This window comes from Symphalangus syndactylus, chromosome 2 (assembly GCF_028878055.3).
Source record: "Symphalangus syndactylus isolate Jambi chromosome 2, NHGRI_mSymSyn1-v2.1_pri, whole genome shotgun sequence".
NCBI classification, from domain to species: Eukaryota; Metazoa; Chordata; class Mammalia; order Primates; family Hylobatidae; genus Symphalangus; species Symphalangus syndactylus.
This window is the reverse complement of record NC_072424.2, coordinates 134,399,012-134,416,585: the sequence shown is the minus strand read 5'-3', so window position 1 is coordinate 134,416,585 and position 17,574 is coordinate 134,399,012. Positions and strand designations below refer to the sequence as shown.

General features: G+C 41.7%; 1 long non-coding RNA gene across 2 annotated transcripts in view; it reads left to right on the top strand.

Annotated features, from left to right (window-relative positions):
- The window catches only part of LOC134735766 (uncharacterized), a 152,781-nt gene extending 144,244 nt beyond the window's left edge, over positions 1 to 8,537 (top strand). For both annotated transcript variants that reach the window (XR_010119208.1, XR_010119209.1), the window contains exon 5: positions 8,445 to 8,537. This is a non-coding gene — a long non-coding RNA (uncharacterized lncRNA). The remainder of the gene's footprint in view (positions 1 to 8,444) is intronic.
- Positions 8,538 to 17,574: the final 9,037 nt, after the last annotated feature.

Genomic DNA, 17,574 nt, shown 5'->3' with positions numbered 1-17,574 from the left:
TACCTGAATTGCCTTGCCCCACACGTGGGCCTGGATGTGGGTGGGAGGAGAAGGCAGTGTTGGAATTTTTAGCTGTTGCCTGATTTTCATTTGGGCTGAAATGCTCTGAACCCCATGAGGCATGCGTGGTGAGAGGTCCTGATTCACGGTGCTCCTTTCTGCAACATCAGTGATCCTGCTTCTAAACCATTCCTTGTCCCCTTCTTTTCTGTTTGTTGTTGTGGTTTAGCTGGGGAAAGTAAAATGTCTAATTGAACAAAGTGGGCAGGTCACTCCTTCTTAACCAAGTCATCCAGCTGCTGGACTCTCCTAGAGACGTTTCCATTTAGCAGGGAAAACTCTATTTTTCCTTTCTCCTTCCTCACCTCCCCCACCTCCATTTTTATCCCCTAGAGCAAATTCAGGGCCTCTCTGAGTTGGTACCACCTTACATTAATTGGCACTAATGCAAGTACTCACGGCTGTGCGTGGGATGCTTCTGAGTGCAAAATGGATCTGTCTGTGCCTGGGAACGGTTCTTTCACTTCAGGTGTGTAATTTACTGTTCTGTGTGATGCGTTCCCTGGGCGCCCCTGCTGCACCAAGCAGCACCTCAGCTGCCACTACAGAAGAGCTCAGCGACAGACGTTTGCTTATGGTCATAAATCTTAGCAGACACACCTGTACATGACCACAACATGCAGTTATAGAAACAAAGCACTTCCCATCAAGCTGAAACTGATCCAGGAGGTGTGGGTGCCTTGGCAGCAAAGGGTGGCCATTACCAGGAGAGCCCAGGTGACTGTGGAGGAGCTCAGGGAGCACCCTAGAGGCAGCTAGGGCTTGGGCACAATGAGCTTTGGTTAACAGAGACTGGGATTCAGAATTGCTGTCTGCTCTCATAAGCCCTGTGATTGTAGGCAACTTACCTTAAATTTCCGAGCTATGGATTTCTCAAATGACACTCTTGGAACTTAGATCTATCATCTTAAAATTTATTTTCTATTTATCTCACTTGTTTTATGTTCCTTTTCTTCTCCTTTCTTGCCCATTTTTTGGATTATTTATGTATTTAAAAATTATTCATGGCTGGGCACAGTGGCCCATGCCTGTAATCCCAGCACTTTGGGAGGCCAAGGTGAGAGGATTGCTTGAGCCCAGGAGTTCGAGACCAGCCTGGATAATGCAGTGATACCCATCCCTATTAAAAAAAAAAAAAAAAAAAGCAGCTGGGTATGGTGGCCCATACCTGTAGTCCAGCTATTCTGGAGGTTGAGGTGGGAAGACTGCTTGAGGCCAGGAGTTTGAGGCTGCAGTGGGCTATGATCATGCAACTGCACTCCAGCCTGGGTGACAGAGAAAATAAGAAACAAAAATATTATTCCGTGTGCCACCTCTATCAGCTGTTAAGTTATACACTCGTTTACTGGTTATCCAAGGACCCAGAGATGACAATAGCACTGCCTTATTAAAATTGAATATAAAGTTGCACATCTATCTGTTCCTGGACAATGCACAGACCCCAAACAGTTTGACTCTATTTACCTTCAATCCTGCCTTTTATGCAGGATTTAATTCTAAATATATATAAGACCTCACAAAATATCAGTCATTATTGACAGCCAGTATTCTTTTAGATTTACCCGTGTAGCCTTCCTTTCTCTTGTTCTTCGTTTCTGTGTGTGGTAGACAGAATAATGGCCCCCACAAAGACATCTCATTCTAATCTCCGGAAACTGTGAATATGTTAGGGGGAATAATGGTTCCAGGAGGAACTAAGGCTGCTCATCAGTTCAGAAGGATTATCCTGGGCCGGCCCAATTAATCATCACTAGGAGGACTTAACTGTGTAAGAGGGAGGCAGGAGAGGAGAAGGAGAGATGGCAGTGTGAGAAGGCCTCAGCCCAACATTGCTGGCTTTAAGGATGGTGAACAGGACCTTGATCCAAGGAACACAGGAGACCTCTAGACCCAGCAAAGTCAAGATACAGACTATCCCCTGGAGTCTCCAGAAGGGAATGCAGCCCCGTGGACACAGATTTTAAAGCTCAGTGAGAACCATGTCAGACTTCCAATCTCCAGAGCTGTAAGATAATACATGCACATTGTTTTAAACTATGATGTTTGTGGCCATTTATTACAGCGGCAAATGGAAACTGATACTCTATATCTCTGTTTTCATGCAGAATCATTTTGCTTCTATCTGAAGAACTTGTTTTAGTCATTTCCTTTAAGAAAATGTGGGTCTGTGGTAATGAATTTTGTCAGATTCTGTTTGAAAATGTCTTTCTCATGCTTTCATTTCTTTGGTTTGCAATTTTATCGATTTCTGCTCTTAATTATTTCCTTTCTTCTGCTTATGTTGGGTTGAATTTGCTTTTCTTCTCTAGTTTCACAAAATGAAAACTTAGAGTATTGATTGAAAACCTTTCTTCTTCCCTCATATAAGCATTTAATGCTACAAACTTCTCTCTAAATAATGCTTTAGTTGCTTCCAATAAATTTTGGTATACTGTGATTTCATTTTCATTCAGTTCAGAATATCTTCTTATTTCCTTTAAGACTTCCTCTTTGACTCATGGATAATTTAGAAGTATATTGTTTATTTCCAAATATTTTGGAGTTTAACAGAAATCTTTCTGTTACTGATTTCTAGTTTAATTCCATTATGTTCTGAGAATATACCTTGTATGATTCCTATTCTTTTAAATTTGTTAAGGTTTGTTTTATGGTCTGAATATGGTCTCTCTTAAGGAACGTACACTTGTAAACAACGTGTATTCTGCTTTAGGTCAATTTGATCAATAGTGTTGATCAGCCCTATATTCTTACTGATTTTCTGTTTACTTGTTCTGTTGATTCCTGAGAGAGGAATATTGAAGTCTCCAGCTATAATTGTAGATTGGTCTGTTTCTTCTTTCAGTTTCATTGTGTTTTGCTGTAATTCGTGTAATTTGAAGCTCTGTTCTTAGGTCCATTTAGGGCAGTTTTGTCATCTTGGACTATGGACTTATTTATCATTATATAAAGTTCTTTATTCTTAATAATATTCCTTGTTCTGAAGTCCACTTTGATATTGATATAGCTACTCCAACTCTCTTTTCATTTGTGTTTGTCCTTTTTTTTTTTCATTTTCTAAGAACCTATTTTTGTATCTTTGCTTAAAGGAAGTTTGTTGTTGTAGATATAATGTGGACAGGTCTTGCTTTTTTATCCAGTTTGTCAATTTTGTCTTTTAACTGGTATGGTTGAACTGTTCACATTTAATGCGATCACTGATGTATCTATATTAAAATCTATCTTGTTAGCCATTTTCTATTTGTTCCATCTGTCTTTGTTTTTATACTTATCACTTAGGAGATGTCACTCCATTATCTTTTAGCCTGTGTGAATTCTGATGTGAAGGCTGTTTAATTCTTACTTTGTTTTCCCATTTATAATGTGTCTTATTTCTCTGGCTTCCTTTGAGGTTTTCTTATTGTCTTTTGTTTTCAGCAGTTTAAATATATGTGAAGGGTGTATATGTATATATATGTGTGTGTGTGTCCTTATTTGTCTTTTTGTTTTCAGTTTGGGTAGTTCCTATGAACTAGGATCACTGGTTCACTCCTTAGCTGGGTCAAATCTACTGATGAGTTCATCAAAGACTTTCTTCATCCCTGCTACTTTTTGTTGTTGCTGTTGCTGTCATTTTTTAAAAATTTCTAGCATTTGCTTTTAATTCTTTCTTAGAGTTTCAGTCTCTCTGCTGAAATTGCTCATCTGATCTTGCCTGTTGTCTACCTTCTCCATTAGAGCTTTTAGTATATTAATCACAGTTATTTAAAATTTTCTATTAGATAGTTCAAACATCCCCATCATAGTTGAGTCTGGTTCTGATGAGTGCCTTGCCTCTTCAAGAGTGTTATTATTTTTTTGCCTTTTCACGTGTTTCTTCACTTTTTGCTGAAAGCCAGGTATCTCACATATGCGGTAAACCAGGGTCAATCATTTTGTAGGCTGGGATGAGCTCACTTTTGGTTCCTCCTGGGCCTTTTGTGCTGGGATGTGAAATAAGCTAGTTAGGGATGAGGTTGGACTGAGGTTTGTTGTTGCTATGGTTAACTTCAGTGCATCACAAGCCTTAAATTTCTCTAATGACACCTACTGTTTAGAGAGGGGGCAGATTTGCCAGAGGGTTTTTCCTTCAATGTGTGTTCCATGCTCATTTTTAAGTCTTCTTCTTCCTCTTTTTCTTTTTTCAGAGAAAGTCTGTTTATACGCTCTTGTCCCTCTTCTCTCCCTGTCCCAGGAGTTCTACACTCTCACCTGTTATTCAATGCTAGTTAGCCTTGTAGTAGTGGGATAATGAGGGTAATATTCTCTGTTGTTCTGATTGAATCTCAGTCTTAGATGGGCACTATGTCCCTAAGACTCAGTGACCCTGCTCCTCTGCTGGCTGTAGTCCTGGACCCAGCACATATTTCTTACTCCCCTCTCTCCTCAGGGTGATAGGGTATTTTTTTTTCTGGTTCTCTTCCACCAGCTGCAATGTATTTTCACTGGTGCCCCAAGGAAAATAGTGTTTGCTGCCCTTCTCTGCACAGATTAAGGATTTATTTCAGACAGGTGATAGAAGAGAAGGCTGTGGATGGATTTTGCACCCCTCCCATTGTGTTTGCTCTTCTTTTCTCCTGTTTTACACCTCAAAAAACACTTTTGTAGGGCCCTTTCCAATTTTTGTGAGCTCCCACTGGGGTCCATGGAAAAAAAGCCTGAAGAAGGGACAGATTCTCCAATTTCTTTTTTTTTCTTTTTTGAGATGGAGTCTTACTCTCTTGCCAAGGCTGGAGTGCAGTGGCGCGATCTCAGATCACTGCAGCCTCTGCCTCCTGGGTTCAAGCGATTCTCCTGCCTCAGTCTCCTGAGTAGCTGGGATTACAGGCATGCTCCACCACACCTGGCTAATTTTTATAGTTTTAGTTGAGATGGGGTTTCACCATGTTGGCCAGGCTGGTCTTGAACCCCTGGCCTCAAGTGATCTGCCCGCCTTGGCCTTCCAAAGTGCTGGGATTACAGGTCTGAGCCACCACGCCTGGTCAAGATTCTCCAATTTTTTTTTTGACTCGGAGGGGCTTCACACACTTGCCAGTGCATGCTCAGCTTTCAGCAATTCACTAACTATGCTAGCTGAACTGCTCTTACAAGCATACACTTGTGTCCACCTCTGGGAAACCAGTGCTCATATCTAATCTTTCCCTGAAGGTCTTCGATTTATAGCTCTTTAGATTTGGGGCCATTTGATTTCTCTGAAACCCGAGTTCTCTGATAGTTTTTAGAAAGTAATGAACTTTCAGATTGTCCAGCTTTTTCATATTAGTGTGGGAGCAATGCTGTTTTCAGCTGTTTATATCCCCAAGCAGCTTGCTTTCATTTTTTTTTTTTTTTTTATTTTTCTTTTTTTAAATTTTTTTAATTTTTTTTAACTTTTTATTTTTTATTTATTTTTTTTTATTATACTTTAGGGTTTTAGGGTACATGTGCACAATGTGCAGGTTTGTTACATATGTATCCATGTGCCATGTTGATTTCCTGCACCCATTAACTCGTCATTTAGCATTAGGTGTATCTCCTAATGCTGTCCCTCCCCCCTCCCCCCACCCCACAACAGTCCCAGGAGCGTGATGTTCCCCTTCCTGTGTCCATGAGTTCTCATTGTTCAATTCCCACCTATGAGTGAGAACATGCGGTGTTTGGTTTTTTGTCCTTGCGATAGTTTACTGAGAATGATGTTTTCCAGTTTCATCCATGTCCCTACAAAGGACACGAACTCATCATTTTTTATGGCTGCATAGTATTCCATGGTGTATATGTGCCACATTTTCTTAATCCAGTCTATCGTTGTTGGACATTTGGGTTGGTTCCAACTCTTTGCTATTGTGAATAGTGCCGCAATAAACATACGTGTGCATGTGTCTTTATAGCAGCATGATTTATAGTCCTTTGGGTATATACCCAGTAATGGGATGGCTGGGTCAAATGGTATTTCTAGTTCGAGATCCCTGAGGAATCGCCACACTGACTTCCACAATGGTTGAACTAGTTTACAGTCCCACCAACAGTGTAAAAGTGTTCCTATTTCTCCACATCCTCTCCAGCACCTGTTGTTTCCTGATTTTTTAATGATGGCCATTCTAACTGGTGTGAGATGGTATCTCACTGTGGTTTTGATTTGCATTTCTCTGATGGCCAGTGATGAGGAGCATTTCTTCATGTGTTTTTTGGCTGCATAAATGTCTTCTTTTGAGAAGTGTCTGTTCATGTCCTCTGCCTACTTTTTGATGGGGTTGTTTGTTTTTTTCTTGTAAATTTGTTTGAGTTCATTGTAGATTCTGGATATTAGCCCTTTGTCAGATGAGTAGGTTGCAAAAATTTTCTCCCATTGTGTAGGTTGCCTGTTCACTCTGATGATAGTTTCTTTTGCTGTGCAGGCTTTCATTTTTATATGAGTAGTTTTGCTGGGTATAAAATTCAGATACAATTCTAAAGTTTGGAAGTTACATTATTTTATTTTTAGCCCTTTTGTGTGATTTTGTTGTCCATTGGTTTCCACAATGTTATTGAAAAGTATGTTGTCAGTCTTACTGTTGCTCCTTTGATGGTAATATGCTTTTTTCTCCTTGCTGCTTTAAAAAATAGGTTTTATTTTTAAAAACAGTTTTAAATTCATAGAAAAATTGAGGCTGAGCATGGTGGCTCACATCTGTAATCCCAGCACTTTGGGACGCTGATGTGGGAGGTTTGCTTGAGCCCAGGAGTTCAAGATCAGCCTGGCCAACATGGTGAAACCCTGCCTGTACAAAAAAATACAAAAAATTAGCCAGGCATGGTGGTGTGCACCTGTGGTCCCAGATACTCAGGAGGCTGAGGCGGTAGGATTACTTGAGCCCAGGAGGTAGAGGCTACAGTGAACCATGATCATGCCACTGCACTCTAGCCTGGGCAACAGAATGAGACCTTGTCTAAAAAAATAAAGTACAGAATTCCCATATACCCTTCTCCCCCATCACACACAGTCTCCTTCACTATCAACATCATACTTCAGAGTAGTGCATTTGTTAGAATTGATAAACCTACATTGGTACATCACTGTCACCCAAAGTCCATAGTTTACATTAGGGTTGACTCTTGGTGGTGTATATTCTATGGGTTTTGACAAATATATTATGCCATGTGTCCACCATTACAGTATGATATAAAGAACTGTTTCATTGCTCTAAAAATCCTCTCTGCTATGCCTATTCAGGCCTCCCTCCCTGGTAGCCTCTGGCAACCACTGATTTTTTTTACTATCTCCATCATTTTTCCTTTGCCAGGATGTCAAATAGTTGGAATCATACAGTATGTGGTCTTTTCAAATTGGCTTCTTTCACTCAGTAATGTACATTTAAGATTCCTCCGTGTCTTTTCATGGCTTGATAACACATTTCTTTTTAGTGCTGAATAATATTCTATTATCTGGATGTACCACAATTTATTCATTCACTTACTGAAGGACATTTTGGTTGCTTTCAAGTTTTGGCAGTTATGAATAAGCTGCAATAAACATTTGTGTGAAAGTTTTTATGTGCATATAAGTTTTCAATCACTTGGGTAAATATCAAGGGGGATGACTATTGGATCACATGATAAGAGTATGTTTAATTTTATAAGAAACTGCCAAAGTGTCCTCCAAAGTATTGTGCCATCTCGCATTCCCACCACTATCAAATGAGAGTTTCTGTTGCTCTACATCCTTGTCAGCATTTGATGTTGTTCTGCTGCTTTTAAAAATGGACTGTTGGGGAAAAGAAGGGAGACTTCTCGGGGTTATCAGGCAATGTCTCTCACTCTCTTTCCTCTCTTTCCTTGAATCAGAAGAAGTCTCTCTCTGAATGTCTGCCCAGAGTTGGGGGAGGGGTGACATAGGCCCTCCCTTGGCCACCGTAGCCGGTGTCACACTTGGTTGCACCACAAATCTACTGCCTCTGAGACCAGTGAAGCACCAGGGCTTGCCCAAAGACTGCAGTCCTTGTGGCCTGACTGCCAGTCATATTTATTCCAAGCTTCAGGCCACATTAGTCAGCTGGTGGTGGAACCAGCTAGGACTCAGTTTCCCCCCACTGGGGTGGAGCATTCATCTCTGGCCCTGGACTGGTCTGGATGCTCCGTCCATAGTCATCAGCAGAATTCTGGCCCGTTTTATGTTCCACTGTGACAGGACAGCACTGAGTTCCAATGTGAAGTCCCACACTCACTTCACTCTCCCCACTCCAAGGATACAGATTTCCTGTCTGTGCTGTGTTTCCTCGGGTTGGTGGAGGGGTGGTGTAGGCAATGCAGGACTGTCTTTCTTACCCTCTTCAATGCTTCATTCACCTGATTTTTTGGTTCTTCTGAGGGTGCTTTCTTGCCTTGATGGTTGTTCAATTTTGTGTTTTGGCCAGGGGATGATTGCTGGAGGGTTCTGTTCAGCCATCTTGCTCCATCTCCTCTACTGGAAGGGGGAAATCTGACAGGATTTCAGTCCACAGGTAAATGATGAGGTATGTGAGTGGCAATAGCACCCTGTGCCTTGCTATGACCTTCTGAGTGGAAGGGAGTATGACTGCTACCTCACTTCTGTTTTCTGAAGCTAGCACAAAACATCTCTTGTAACCCACACGAACCCATGCTATTCAGGGAAGGAAAGTCTAACAAAAGTAATACCAGCTTGGCCAAGTTTGCATGATACAAATTCATCTCTCAACTGATTATCTCATTCTTCTCTTTCCGAGACTCCAAATGCAAATATGACACGGTTTCTGGCTGTCCCATATATCTTATACTCTATTTTGTACTTTGCATTCTTTTGGTTTTCTGTCCTTCAGTTTATATATTTTCTTATTAACTACCTTCCATTTGACTAAATCTCTCTTTTATCATTTTGAATCTGCTATTAAACACATTGAGTTCTTGTGATTAATATTTTTCTGTCCAAAAATTTCCTTTTATTCTTTTTAAGTAATTTATAGTTCTCAACTGAAATTGACCATATTCTCATTTATTTTCTTGAATATGTTTATCATTTATTTTCTTGAACATGTTTTTTTCACATCTATGTCATATAATTCTAATACTGTATCTTGATCTCTTGTGTCTTCTATTTCTTTTTGTTTCTTTTGCTTTTTGGCACACTCTTGTCTTTTTATCAATTTGCCTATTTATTTGTTTAAAGATAGTTTTTTGGCTATGTTTTGCAGGCTGGTCTTTAACTCCTAGGCATAAGTGATCCTCCTGCCTTAGTCTCCCCAGTAGCTGGGACTACCAGTGCGTGCCACCATGCCTGGCTTTGCCTAGTTACTTTTGATCAAATTATTATTTTGATTAAGTTTCAATTTGTATAAAATTATTGAGATTATTTTATTTTCCTCTCAAGAAAATTTATTTTTGCTTTTGGTAGGTAGTAAGTATAGGAATTGATCACTTCAATCAGATGTTGGGTTGATTCAAGTTCATCTCCAGTATTTCTAGGGGTTTATATATCTCCATATCTTCCTATATAGAAAGGCAAATATTTTCCTAGGAATAACTTTTGAGGGGTCCCAACTAAAAGCATCAGATGTTTAGTAGGACTCTCTTTCTTGGTGAGTGCTATATTCCAATCTTTGCCTTCTCAGCTCTGTGAAATGCCTGAAATCTTTGCTCAGCTTCTTAGCCTCTCTGCTGTTACTTTTAAATAGAAGTGCCTACAGGGAAAAAGTGATGCCAGTGAGTTCCTTTCTCTAGAAGGATCTTGGCATTTCAAGTCTTTTCCGTCTTGGTGGTTCTCTGATACCTTTGAACAGAGGTTTCTCAGATTTTGTCCAGGTTACCCTCAAGTGACATTCTTTAAAAATTGATTTTCAGGTTTTGTTTGCTGATATTTAGTTTTAGAGATTCTAGAATTTATAGTTCTGAAAGGTGAGCATTTCTGAATTCCAAGCTCTTGCAATCTAAGGGGTGAGTGAAAAAATGCCCTCAGTGAACTTTCTGTGGTTTGCTTTCATTTTAAAAGGTAGTTAGGAGGGTGTTCAAGATGATATTGGTGGGAATGTAAATTAGTACAGCTGCCATGGAAAACAGTATGGAGATTTCTCAGAAAACTAAAAATAGAACTACCATACAATCCAGCAGTCACACTACTGGGTTTTAATCCAAAGGAAAGGAACCTGGTATATCAGAGGGACACCTGCACCCCCATGTTTATTGCAGCACTATTCATAAAAGCCAAGATATGGAATCTACCTACATAGCCAGCAACAGATGAATGGATGAAGAAAATAGAATACTATTTGTCCTCAAAAAAGAATAAAAGAATGTCATCTGCAGCAACATGGATGGACTTGGAGGTCATTACGTTAAGCGAAGGTCATTATGTTAAGCCAGACATAGAAAACAAATATCACATGTTCTCACTCACATGTGGAGGCTAAAAAAGCTAATCTCATGGGGGTGGTGAGTAGAGTGATAGATTCTAGAGGCTGGGAAGGGTGTGTGGTTGGTGGGAGGATGAAGATAGATTGGTCAATGGGTACAAACATACAGTTTGATAGAAACAATACATTCTTAATATTTGATAGCCGAGTAAAGTGACTACAGTTAACAATAATGTATTGCATATTTCAAAGCAGCTAGAAGAGAGGATTTGAAATGTTCCTAATACATAGAAACGATAAATGCTTGAGGTGATAGATATCCTAAATACCCTGACTTGATCCTTGTGCGTTCTGTGCATGCAAGAAAATACCACATGTAACCCATAAATATGTACAAATATTATGTATCAATAAAAAAATAAAAAGGTAGTTGTATCATGCTGTGGGATAGGAAATTCATGATTAGCACACCCATTTCATAGAGGAAGAAATTGAGGCATGAGCAATTGGAAGCCTGGGGAGTGAGTGACAAAGTTTCAAAAAGAGATGAATAGAATTTGGATAAGTATGCTCCAATCTTAAACTCAGAAAATCTCATACCTTTCGGCTTTCTCATAGTTTTTTTGTTTGTTTCATAAGTAAGAAAAATGTTTTAGACCCCTCTCCTCAGTAGTCTCTTGTGTGCTTTGGCTGAGATTTTGCTGATGCTTTGGCTCTCCTGGGTACCATGTCTTTGCATTGTTTAGGTGACTCTTGGATATCACCACATCTGTAGTTCACTGGGGTTGACTTGTGTAGGCCTATGCACAGCAGAAAAATCAGCATCATTGCAAATATATGGAGGGATTCTTACAAGTGATTTCCATTTTCCCTAGTCACACCTCTTCAGATTTTAATTTTGTTGAATTCTTACTTATTTGACCTCTGTGTTGTGTTTTCTCCCTGTCGTCCCCATGTCCTTGGGAGCCATAACCCTAAAAGATGTGTTTCCCTTCCCAACTCTGCATTCAAATCACATTGGTAACTTGGAAATGACCATAGTGGCAGTATTTACACCATGGAAATCGGGAAATCAAGACTTTTATTTCCCAGGCAGCGAAGTGTTGAACATTTCCCAGCACACCATGCCCTAATCCCCCTGTAGAACAAGGCACTGTCAACACATGGATGGATGTAGGTCTGGTGTCGCCGAGTGGAGCAGCATCACCGTTGAGTGTCACAAACGGTTTAATAATGGAATATCAGCCATTCTTGTTCATGAAAATCCCTTGACTGTTCCTGCTTCCAGGGATCATGAATTTGTTTTTTTTCTTTAGGCTCTAGCCTCTCACGTGGATGGTTGGGACACAGCAGGAATGAAGTAATTTCTCTTCTTTTTTTTTCTTCAGCCCACAGTTTGTGTGACGACAGGGAGCATCAGTCACAGTGTATTGTGTCCCAGAGCATTTGAATCGAGTCCCCTGGCATGGTGTGAGCAGTGGTGTCGAACCCATATCCCTGGTCCCAACAGTAACATGTTCTCAGATCTGCCTTGATTTTGCAGCATATGGCATTGGGGTACACACTAAACCGAGGGTCACACCGTCAATATCTCACTAGAGTAGCATGGGTTAGCCTCCGTGTTCCCGGGCAAACCATCACCTGAACTAATGAGAAGACCACTGCTGTTCCTGCTGCTGCCGCTGTCGTGGGGTTTCTCTCTGGGAGCTCCTCCAAGGCATCACTAACAGGCCCACCTCTGGGACTAATACTTGGTGAATTATGAAGCTGGGATTTCATTTTTCACGTTGGTTTGCCATGCACAAGAGATGCAGTCTTTTCCTATTTTTGTTTTTCTGCCTGTAAAATGAATATAATGTTAGTTGGCTTTTCTAATAGCCACAATCACAAATATGCATTATTTCTGCTGTGCATAGGTCTACACAAGACAACTCCAGTGAAATACAGATGTGGAGACATCCAACAGTCACCTAAACAATGCAAAAACGTGGTACCCAGGAGAGCCAAAGCATCAGCGACATCTTTTATAACAACCACAACAACCTGGTTTCTTCTTTATAAGCACTCTTAGTGATAACAGCAATAAAATAGTTTTAGCAACTACCTTGGATTGATCTCTTTCTATTTACCATCACTATCCTGGGTGTTTCACAGAAATTACCCCATTTAATTTTTACAAAATCATTATGGAATAGTTGCTGCTACCATCCCAATTTCCAGAGTTTAAGTCTGCTGAAAGTTTAAAATGGTTTGTCCAAGGTATTATAAATGTGGTAGATTTAGAATTTGAACCTAATATAAAAGTCCAAAACTTGCATTTTTTTTTTTTTTTTTGAGACAGATTTGTTGCATGCCCAGGCTGGAGTGCAGTGGTGTGATCTTGGCTTACTGCAACATCCACCTCCCAGGTTCAAGCGATTCTCCTGCCTCAGCCTTCTGAGTAGCTGGGACAACAGGTATGCACCACCACACCTGGCTAATTTTTATATTTTTGGTAGAGATGGGGTTTTGCCATGTTGGCCAGGCTAGTCTCAATAACGTAATGACCTCCAAGTCCATCCATATTGCTGCAGATGACATTCTTTTATTCTTTTTTGAGGACAAATAGTATTGTATTTGAATACTATTTGATCTCAGGTGATCCACCCACCTTGGCCTCCCAAAGTGCTGGGATTATAGGTGTGAGCCACTGTGCCTGGTCCCAAAACTTGCATTCTTAACCACTGCTGCTTCTCAGAAAAATGAGAGAAAGATGGAAAAGAGTGTACAGTGCTGTATTTTGTACCTCTCAAAGAGGACAGGTGGTAGACTTGGCCTCTTGCTTTTGGTCCTCAGGTGCTATGGAGCTGTGAGTGTCAGAGGCACACAGGGCTCCCCTGGGGGCAGTTTAGACATAGTTGCTTTCCTGCTCAGTCCTTCCCCTGGTTTCTCTCCTGAGTAGGTTTCATAGACTGGCTGCAGCTCCGCAGAGAGTGAGGCGCTTCCTGCCAGCTCCGGTTTTAAATTGCAGCACTCCGAGGGGATTAGCACCGTGGAATCGGTGTGCAGACCAGACCCGAGTGCCACAAAGCAAATATTTCACATTTCATGTTAAATCACATCCTAAGACGAGTGTGAAGAATTGGGATTAAGTGAGAAACGTTCATTTCAGGGTTTGAAATGGGGTTTGATTAGGGTGGAATCAACAAGTTCCTCTGCCCTGTCCCCACTTTTTCCTGAGGAGTCTGGACATCTTGTTCCTTGTGTGGGGCGTCCAATAGAGGCATCAGGCAGCACACAGTGATGGGGTGAGACAGGGTGGACCGGGTGCCTGGAATGTGCTGGTCACACCAGGTTTTCCAGATTCAGGAAAATAAATGGGGTTTGGAGCTCAAGGAAAGACATTTCTCTGTGCATAAAAATAATCAGGACAAGGACTGAAGGGCAAGGAATAGCAGCAGATGAGTAAATGAAGCATGTACGGGACCAAATCAATATATTCTTAGAGTGACTAAGAGTTGCATAGCCTGGGCGGTGTTTCTCAGATGCCTGCCTCCACTCAAGGAGGAGCTGGTGGGGGACAAGCCTCTTCTGAGCCTCAGTGTTTGTGGGGGCCACTCCCCAACAGGTTCACTTCATGCTCAAATGTCATTCCTGAGCACAGGCGAATTTAACCTCTACTCAATTGGAAGCAAGGCTCCCACTTCCCCTTCGCTCTCCTCGTTCTGCTGAGCAAACCTGACATTTTATAATACACAGATGTGTAAAGGAAACATTGGGTTGTGGTTTCTGATGTGTCTTTTTCTCCTTTGTGAAAACGTGGCATGATTAAGAATGGACATTTTGGAGTAGAGGCTCCGGCTTGTTGGATGGAAGTGGCTCCTGGATGGGTTGTGGAATGTCTCAGTCGGAGTCTCTGGTTGCTTCTGGAATCTTTGCGATAACCAACGGGAAGTCTCCGAGGCACAGAAGTTGCTTCTCGTCTCTTCCCACCTCTCCCAGTGAAAGTGCTTTGTAAATTCTAAGGCAGTGGCTTTCCTAGGGTGGTCCCTAGACCAGCAGCATTGGACCCCCTACAACTTGTTAGAAATGTGCATTCTTGAGTCCTACCTTATAGTACGGAATCGGACATTCTGGGGGTGGGACCAGCATTGTGTGTGTCTAACGAGCCCTCCAGCTGATTCTGACGCAGGCTGGGGCTTGAGAAGCACTGCTGTCAGGCCACGTGACACCGGAGTAGGGTGTTATTTATAATCAGCCCTTCAGAGGCAGGAATGATATGGGAGAAGACAGACATCTAGATTACTATAATCTTGTTACTGCTCTTAATACAAGCATTTAATCATGTTACTCAATTCAGCAAATGCTTTAATAATTGTTATGTTTACATTTTAGAATATATTTTAAGCTATAGTGTTTGGTCCTCTATGAATCATTCATTCATTCATAGAAACGTATTGAACACCTACTATGTGCCAGGCAATTAGCTAGCCTTTGAGTTCAATGGTTAGCAAAACCAGAAAGTATCTGTTCTTCTGAGATTTTGAGAGTGTGTGGAGGCTGGAGGAGGGACAGACACTAAACAAATAAGCAAAGAAATTTTCGTGGTTATTAATGCCTCAAGAAGAGGTAGAGATAGCAATCAAACCAGAAAATAAATATCAAATGACAAATCTGATACATTCTTGGAAGGGAAGGAGCGGTATGTGGTGGATTGACAGAGGGGTCAGAGAGTTTCTTCCTTGAAGAAGTGACTTCTAAACTGAAGTGGAAACTGGTCATTGCCAACACATCCGAGAGGGGAGTGGGGCTCTAAAGAGGGTGAACACTGGTGTGAGGAAGCAAGTTCAACAAAGAAATGGAAGCAGGGTTTTGAAGCCAAATTATGGATTTTGGATTTGAATCTAACAGTAGTGAGAAGCCCTGTGTATTAGTTAGCACTCACTAGGTAATGCTATGTAACAAACAGATGCAGAGATCTCCATGGCTCAGTAACAAAGGTTGATTTCTCACTCATGTTCCATCTTGACCCTGGGCCGGTTGCAGCTATGCTCCGTGGACCCTGTTCACTGTGGGACCCAGGCTGAAGAAGCAGCTTGAATGTGGGTCATGCCCATCTCGTGGCAGAGGGAGAAGAGGGTTGACAAAGCCCTGTAGGGCCCTCAGGCATGTGCCACCTCTGATCACATCCTCAGGTCAAAGAAAATCCCACGGCCAAACCTCAGCCAGGAGCCTACAGGGATGGGCAGAGAGAGAGGGGCAGCAATAATTAGGATTAGGGCCCCTTCCTGTGGACTCTTGAAGAGTTTTACTTGTGCACAGGATTGCTGGTAATGGAATCAGATCTGTTCTGAAAGGTATAGCGATTGGACTGATGGTAACAGAATCAAATCTGTTCTGAAAGGTGCAGTGATTGGACTGATGGTAACAGAATCAGATCTGTTCTGAAAGGTGCAGCGATTGGACTGATGGTAACAGAATCAGATCTGTTCAGAAAGGTGTAGCGATTGGACTGATGGTAACAGAATCAGATCTGTTCTGAAAGGTGTAGTGATTGGACTGATGGTAACAGAATCAGATCTGTTCTGAAAGGTGCAGCGATTGGACTGATGGTAACAGAATCAGATCTGTTCTGAAAGGTGCAGCGATTGGACTGATGGTAACAGAATCGGATCTGTTCTGAAAGGTGTAGTGATTGGACCCAAGTGGGTGCAAGGGTAAATAACTGAGGCAAGAAGAGGCTCAGGTAATGCTCCAGGTGAGGAGGTGGTAGTGGGAAGGTGGAGATGCAGAAAGTAGGTTGGAGAAAGAATTTGAAGGCAAAAAGAATAATCTTGGTGACCACTTTGTGGGTGAGGGAGAGTGAATGTCAAGGATGACCCCCCCAGTTTTTGCCTTATGTAGCTGGGTGAATGAGGGCATTGATAAATGGAACACTGGGAATGAGCATGTTTGACAGAAAAATATCATGAATTTGGTTTTGAGTATGTTCAGTTTGAGATACCTTGGAACCATCCATGTGGTTTTACCGTGTTAAGTAAGTAGTTGGTTATTTACTAGATTATTTGTAGGAAATTTTTTTTCCAATTTCTTTTAGAATATTACCTAAAAGTTATACTGAGAGTGACTTTCTTTTATTTTTTTTTTCCTTTTGAGACAGGGTCTTACTCTGCTGCCCAGCCTGTAGAGCGGTGGCATGATCTGGGTTCACTACAGCCTCAACCACATGGGCTCAAGTGATCCTCCCACCTCAGCCACCCAAGTAGCGGGTAGCAGGAACTGCAGGCATGTACCACAATGCCAAGCTAATTTTTATATTTTTTGTAGATATGGGGTCTTGCCATGTTGCCCAGGCTGGTCTTGAACTCCTGGGCTCAAGAGATACTCCCACCTCGGCCTCCCAAAGTGCTGGGATTCCAGGCGTGAGCCACCACACCCATCCTTCAGAGTGACTTTCTTAGTGGAAATAACCTTTGTGTTATCATTTTCTCATTCTTTTTTTTGAGATGGAGTTTTGCTCTGTCACCCAGTTTGGAGTGCAGTGGTGTGATTTCGGCTCACTGCAACCTCTACCTCCTGGGTTCAAGCGATTCTTCTGCCTCAGCCTCCTAAGTAGCTGGGACTACAGGCGCACGCCAACACGCCCAGCTAATTTTTGTAGTTTTAGTAAAGACGGGGTTTCACCATGTTGGCCAGGCTGGTCTCGAACTCCTAACCTCGTGATCTGCCCACCTCGGCCCCCTAAAGTGCTGGGATTACAGGAGTGAGCCACTGCGCCTGGCCCCATTTTCTCATTCTTAGGATACATAGATATTAAAACATTGTTCTTGGGTAACAACTTTTTCCTATTTTTTTGTCTTAGGTTATTTAATAGAAGGGAAAGCACTCTTCCTTTATATTTCTCATTTATTGATACAAGTGTTCCTGCTTAACCACAAACTAGAGAATACGCCTCCTTTTCCTTGGTAACATGGTGGGTGGGAGCCGAGGGAATCAAAGTGTAAAAATCAGACAGCATCTCTTCCCGCCACTGTGTCTGCAGACCTCCCAAACTGAGGCACGCTGCTGAACACCTCCAGCATTTTCATATCAGAAAATTGGCAAATATAGTCAAGGACGATGAGCAGCTGAAATTACAAAGGGTTCTTGGACCACTGAGACAGGTTTTTTAATCCTTTCAGGATCAGCCAACCTTTTCTAA